The sequence below is a fragment of the Ixodes scapularis genome, unplaced genomic scaffold (assembly GCF_016920785.2).
Source record: "Ixodes scapularis isolate PalLabHiFi unplaced genomic scaffold, ASM1692078v2 PGA_scaffold4__175_contigs__length_147842914, whole genome shotgun sequence".
Taxonomy (NCBI): Eukaryota; Metazoa; Arthropoda; class Arachnida; order Ixodida; family Ixodidae; genus Ixodes; species Ixodes scapularis.
This window is the reverse complement of record NW_024609879.1, coordinates 96,627,226-96,634,388: the sequence shown is the minus strand read 5'-3', so window position 1 is coordinate 96,634,388 and position 7,163 is coordinate 96,627,226.

The window sequence follows — 7,163 nt, the reverse complement described above, 5'->3', positions numbered from 1 at the left end:
CGGGATTAATTGCATTCGAATTGCAAAGCTCTGGGGTCAGTCTTTGCGAGCAAAATCAAACTTTCGTCCTCGATGCGACACGGGCTTTTGGGCCGTTAGGCAGGGGCGCCAGGTACTTCCATGTCCCCATGGTTCTGGCCACGTGACATAAAAATCCCTCCTGGCTTCAACCGCGGCCGCAGCTGCGAGATGAGCAAACCGGCCCAGCTTGCGCCTGTAGTTTGCACGACGATAAAATGCTAGACGGACCACAAAGAGATGTGCGCAAGGTATGTTAGTTTAGACCATTTTACTGTTTACAAGCACGATCCGCCGCTTGCGTCCCAAGCGACCTGCAGTCTTTGTCTTTGCAAGTCTGTCGAGCTTGCCTATGTCCCCTGTGCTAGAAAGCATAAATGCCACGCGGACAACAAAGTTGGAGATTGAGCGAGGGCCTTCAGCTGTACGATTTAACCTCTTGGAGTAGACAGATTGTTTTACAAGAATATTCGAAAAAATTAAAGAGATTTCGCGCTTGGTTTCTTTTTTTTTTCGTTCGCTTGGCGAATTAGTACTTCAGTGTTTCATTAACGTTTCAAGCAGCAGTGTTAAAGTGGGCTTTGTTCATTCTTTTTATGAACCGGAAGTCCGCTGGCACACCGAAGACTGGAGCACCGCCTGGTGGCATTTGCAATAAAAAGGGTCTATAGCCACAGTTATCTTCGAATGAACGCGGTAAAAAAACGAGAAATTATTAACGCCCACAAATATTGGAAGCGGCTACCGCTTCATAAAAACCCATACAGAGTAACGAGAAAATAGCCCGTTACTTTGAAGCTGAGGTAACACGTTCCTTTCGAATACCAACAACTATTAACGTACTGAGATACTTTTTGAGTATACGAGTAACGGTATTTAATTACTTTATTTCAGTAACCTGTACTTACATGTCTGGTATACACATTTTCATCGATTATTGCGCCAAGCAAAAAAAAAGCCGAGTCATTGGGTTGTGGGCGGATGCGTAATGTCGATATTCTGCGCAAGAGAGTTACTGCGCACGCTCAGAACTCGTTGAACAGCCCAGTAGGCAAAGATGGCGGAGCGCAGAAGGCGATTAATGGAATAGACCAAGGATGGTCAGGCTGACCCGGCCTAAGAGCCGCAAACCAAACCAGGAAACTTCCAAGAGCCGCAGGGGGGGGGGGGGGGACAAACTTTTATCCAGAGCAATAAACGAAACCCGAACTACTCTCCATCTACCCGAGTCAAAAGCAGTCCTACTCCTGCTGTACGTAAGGTAGCAGTAATGCAAGAGTACCACACCGCAACCTGTCTATCGATTTAACGCGTTCTGGATTTGGGAAGGGGGGGGGGGGGGGGGGTTGTAGGGGAGGGAGCCGCGAGTCGCACTTTCACACGCGAAGAGCCGCAGCTTGGCCACCCCTGGAATAGACCATATATCCTTTCAGCACACACGGTGTCACTGATGTCCTCGGGATCCCCTAATCATGCATCCCGCGACAGATCTTTGTCTCCACAGACAACGTCATAGAGCTGCGAAGAGGAGGAGGTGGCGTAAAAAATCCGTGCGAGCATTCGCACGAGACAGTTCCATGTAGAAATTCTTCCCCCCCCCCCCCCCCCCTAAAAAAACAAAAACATTTTTTTGTTAGTTTTTTTTTACCGTAAAATTAAACTATGCATCGCAGAACTGTCATTTCCCGCTCAAATGTAGCTCTAGCGGTTCGAACCATATACCAAAGTAACCGCTATCTCATTCAAAAGTTATAGTTGATTTTCTGAAAATTTCAACGGAAAAATGGGGCCTTTTTTCGCTCTTTTTGGGTAAGGGGTGCGATTCAGCTCCATGCATTCGAGAGCTCTGTCAGCCGCCATTTTCCGATTAAAAATATCAGAAAATCAGGTGTTACTTTTGAATAAAACAAAGGCTAGCTCTGAAACTTTCGCATCTGGTTTGAACCGCTAGCGCCACATTTTGGCGCAGAATGAGCGTGGCGATGCGTAATTCATTGTTGCGGAGAAAAAACACTTTTTTTTATGGGACATTCTGTAGTTGTGTCAGTGGAGTTTTTTTCTTTTTGTTTTCATTAACCTGTTCGTGTCCTTCACGGGCCCATTCAACAAGGGGCACGGAAAAGCGAATAAACTCCACAGTTCAATGCCGTTGAACAGTAACCCTTCCCAAAAGCTGGGGGAACCCCTCCGTAGACGGATGTCCTGTAGGCCGGTCGCAGATTCTCCGCGGCTCCCTGCGGGCTAAGATGATTAGCGAACATCTTTGACGCGGCGCACGTGACCTCGAAACTCGACAACGTCTAATCCTCCTCTTCGGAGACAAACTCCGTCGTGCGGTTGCACTATTAAAGGGACACTGACAGGGTGTTTATGCTCGCCGAGGTTTTTAGTTGTACGTGACATATGAGAGCTCAACTACTTAGAACAGAATTTGAGGCTCGAAATTCGGTTTCTTTCCGCCCGAAAACCGCCGATCAAGAACTGGCCGGTTCGAGTCTCGCTCACTCTCTTTTCCGCGGTCACGGGCCGTTTTCTAAGGTATCGATGCGACCACCAAATTTAATCAAAGTTGTGAGTCACTGAAGGCACACACTCAAAATTAAAAATAGAAAAAAATATGAAACCCATTTTTTGTGTCTTCTAAAAAGCTGCAAATACGTTGATTGAAAAAAAAAAAAAAGTTCCACAGACAACCGGAAGCATTCTGTGCGTGCGTCGTTTCGCGTATCGTGGGACTCGCAGGGACGGCGATGGCAGCGGACGACGGGCGTGGGACCTCTATTTCAGAACTGTCGTTCGCGCTACCGGTGAATTTTGTCTGCCTTTAAAAGAGACATTTGGGACTGATCAAAAGAATTGGTATTCATCCCGTACGACACGCCCGACCACCAAGCCGATTTGCACGAAGACGTCGCCGAGCCGTCGCTCCCTTCTCGTGGCTGAAGACATCGCTCGCGCAAACGTCAAGCACGGCGTGTCTACTTCGAGTTGAATATGCACACGTACGATTCCTTTACTAGGTGAGAATGTCGCCACTGCGTGGTGCATCCCGACTTCGACCTGGGAGTGCATTTGCAAGAGAAAAATCGGCAGCAAACTTTTCAACTTAGTTTATCGGCTCAACTATTACTAAGGAAAAAGATCCCCCCAGTTTCGATATGCCCCAGTAGCTCAGTGGGAAAGACGTTCGCTTCGCACGCGGTAGGACCGGGTTCAAGCCCCCGTGCAACTTTTTTTTTCAAATATTTTTCGATGTCTACATTTCTTTTTTTTTTTTTTACAATTATCACTGAAGAAACAAACAAACAAAAAGATAAGAAAGAAATGTTTTGGACGACACGTCGCTGAATTAAATGGTATGGGATTTCCTTTTTGACACCTGCGAACTCAATGTAATCCCTTTCCACAAAATGCAAGGAGCATACAAATCAGGTAGCGTCCGCTTTCCGAGGTGCCCATAAATGGTCAACAGGAATTGCAGCCAGCCATTGATCACAATCCCGTTGATCTTTCGGAAACTCTGTCGCACAATGCCACTCCTGTTTCGGACGCAGGACATGTGAGCCAGCTCTTCACGCAACATCTTGGGTGTGTTTCGGACGCAGGACATGTGAGCCAGCTCTTCACGCAACATCTTGGGTGTATTCTTTTCGGAGCCGATCTAAATTCACCACGGGCACTCACTACTCATCTCCAACTCCTCAATGTACAGAACAACTCATCTTGGAGTACAGAACAACGAGCGGAACATACATAACTGCAAAAGAATCGCACGGCGAACAGTTCCCGTAGGCCGCATGTCGTCTGCTACCGGGAAGGAGAAAAAAAAAATACGGTCGGGTGTAGCCACGTGACTTCCGCCACTCCCACTCTTCTCTCCACTTCTCCGACCTCCGTCGGGTTTCGGTTTCGGTTTCCAGCAGTTGCGTCTTTTGGCTTTATTACGAAAATACGCTACTCTGTTGCAAAATATTAATTGGGTAGTACTCCGACACCATAATAAAGCGCCTGGCAAAAAAATTAAAAAAAAAATTTGGGGGGTGTCAGTGTCTCTTTAAAGATGTTTTGTGAACGGAGACCCCTTGCGAAACGTGCAGCTCCGTCCGCGGCCGGCGTTGAAAGAAATAACACTAATAATCCGGGTATAATACGCCAAAACAGCACGGACGGAAATGAAGGGAGAACTGGGCAGGACGTGGCGTATTTTTCCTTCTTTCTCCCTTTTTCGTCTGTGTTGTTTTGGCGTATTATACCATGATGCAAAACCAACTAGCCCAACTAGCCATTCTTAGCTAATAATCCCTGGAGAAGAGAAACAAGGAGGACAAAGGAAAAGCACAAATCTCCAAACACAGCTAGCTGACTGGTGCGCGACTGAAGAAATCCCCCTGGTTCTGGTATCGAACCAGGGACCTCTCCATTCCCAGTGGAGCGCTCAACTGAGTTTTTAGGAGTTACACGTCAGTAGAACAAACGTGTTTTAACGGCTGCCACCAGTCTAACACCAACAAGGGTGAACTGTCTGAATTTTAAAGTTATGATGATAATGTAATTATTGCAAGCGTGCAAGCGAGCTGGACCAGAATAATGATAATAATCCCTGGAGAAGGGGAACAAGGATGACAGAGGGCAAACACAAATCTCCAAACACAACTAGGTGACTGGTGCGCGACAGAAAAAAAAAATCGACTGGTCCTGGTATTGAACCAGGCACCTCTCCATTTCCAGCGGAGCGCTCTATCGACAAAGCTAACCAGAAGTTACACGTCTGTAAAACAAACGTCCCCTCGTACCGCTTCTCCGGGGATTATCTTTATTCCTGTCTGGCTTGCTTGTACCTTTGCATTAATTGCATCATCATCATAACCCTGAAATGCAGGCCGCTCACCCTTGTTGGTGTTAGACTGGTGGAAGCTGTTAAAACCCGTCAGCTCTATCGACGTTTAACTTCTGGTAGAGCGCTACACTGGAAAAACGAGAGGTACTCAATACCAGGAAGAGCTGGATGCTCTCAGTAGCGGACCAGTCACCTAAATGTGTTTGGCAGTTTGTGTTTGTAATTGTACCCCTTGTTCCCCTTTTCCAGGAATTATTATCGTTATTCCTGTCCAGCTCGCTTGAAATTTTTCAATAATTTCAATATTATCGTCGAAAGGAATGTGGAGAGGTCTAGGTACAGACGGGTGAGGGCAAGCGACTAAAACCGCAATTTGGGCCACTTGATTTGTGATCACTTAGAAAGGCGCCAAAAATATACAAGGACAAGATGTGGATGATACAGGACGTCGCTTTGTATCGTCCGCCTCCTTGTCCTTGGGTATTTTTAAAGGAACCGTGCAACGATTTTAAGGTTGAAAGAATTCGCATAATCTACTTTTGACATTGTCTTGTCACAAAGAAGAGAAAACAAATCTCCTTCTTATGAAATGTTGCGATTCCACCGCGTAATCGCGAGGCAAAAATTATAATATTTCCCGACCTGCAGCCGCGAGCGGCGGCCATCAGAACCACGCGGCATGACGTTAATGGGGCAGTTGTAAAAAGATGGGAAGTTGTGCAAATACCTGCTCGATAAAAAGTAATTCTTTTTTTATAAATCTTGTCGTTTCAACATAAATATAAATGTGTAAAAAATCTGGTATCATCGACAAAACTTTTATTCTACAGTGTTTTAGTGGCGCCATCTATCTGAGGTTAACAAAACCGTCAGCTCTCCCTGTTACCGCGAACAGCCGCCAGAAGCCGGTGGGGTGCGGGGGCCAAGGAGGATAGATTTGTAGGAGAGGGCATACGTCAGCCGCGTAGCCTTTACAAGCCATGCTCCCTTGACGCCTCGTCTCTTTCTCATTTTCCTCCTTACCCTCCTCACTTATCAGGCCAACGTGACCACATCATCACGTCACCGTAGCTTGCCTTCGTCTAGCCTTCGATCTGATAAAGCCTACCAAACGGAGCGCGCGCAAGCCTGCAAGGAATCCTTCTACAATCAACCATCCATCTCGCATGTGACATGTAACGCGCACCTATTGCCAGAGAGATCTACAGTCACGCTGGCCACAACATCGTTTAAACTTTTTATGACTAGGCTGCACCAATATTGCAACGTGCCCCCTCCTAGTACTAGTTGTATCCTCCTTGGTGGGGGGGGGGGGGGGGGGGGGGGGGGGGGGAGGCAGAGCCGGACGGTGATGGTCGGAGCCGGATGAGACTTTCCTCCTTTCGCCACGTTGATCGCGCTGCGCAAGCACGTGGTCGCAAGCGGGTGAGTTCTCGCTGCACCCTGATGGCTCTAGAAAGTGAGAGCTTCACCGGAACCCCGCGCGTCTCCCTTTCACGTCACAGCGCACGTGACTCGGAAGATGGTGAAGGAGTTGAAAGGTGCCGAAACCTCAATCTTTGTCCATTTTAGAGCGCAGCTCTTAGGGGCCCGTTTCCGGCTTGAGCGGCGTCGGCGTCGCCGTCGCCGTCGGCGTAACCGCGCGGTGCATTATGGGAAATGTCCCATAATGCACCGCGCGAGCCCCCCCACCGGGGTCACGTGACCTCGTGGGGGGCACGTGACCCCCCCCCCGATGTCACGTGACCCCCGAAGTCACGTGACTCCCCTGAGGTCACGTGACCCCCGAGGTCACGTGACCCCCGCCGATGTCGCGTGACCCCCGATGACGTCATCGTCACTGATGACGTCACCGGCATCCACATCGTCATCGTCATCATCACTGATGACGTCATCATCACGGATGACGTCATTAGTGACGTCACTGATGACGTCACCGGCATCCACATCGTCATCGTCATCATCACTGATGACGTCACCGGCATCCGCATTGTCATCGTCATCGTCACTGATGACGTCATCAGTGACGTCACTGATGACGTCATCAGTGACGTCACTGATGTCGTCACCGGCATCCGCATCGTCATCGTCATCATCACTGATGACGTCATCAGTATCCGCATCGTCATCGTCGCTGATGACGTCATCAGTGACGTCAGTGATGACATCTTCGGCATTGGGGGGTCACGTGACCCCCCAAGGTCACGTGACCCCCCTGGTTAGTTGAACCCCCCCCCCAGTACCCTTCCCTCCTCCTCCTCAAGAGCTGCGCTCTAATTCGGCGTTACATGGAGTTGTAAGCGGCTTT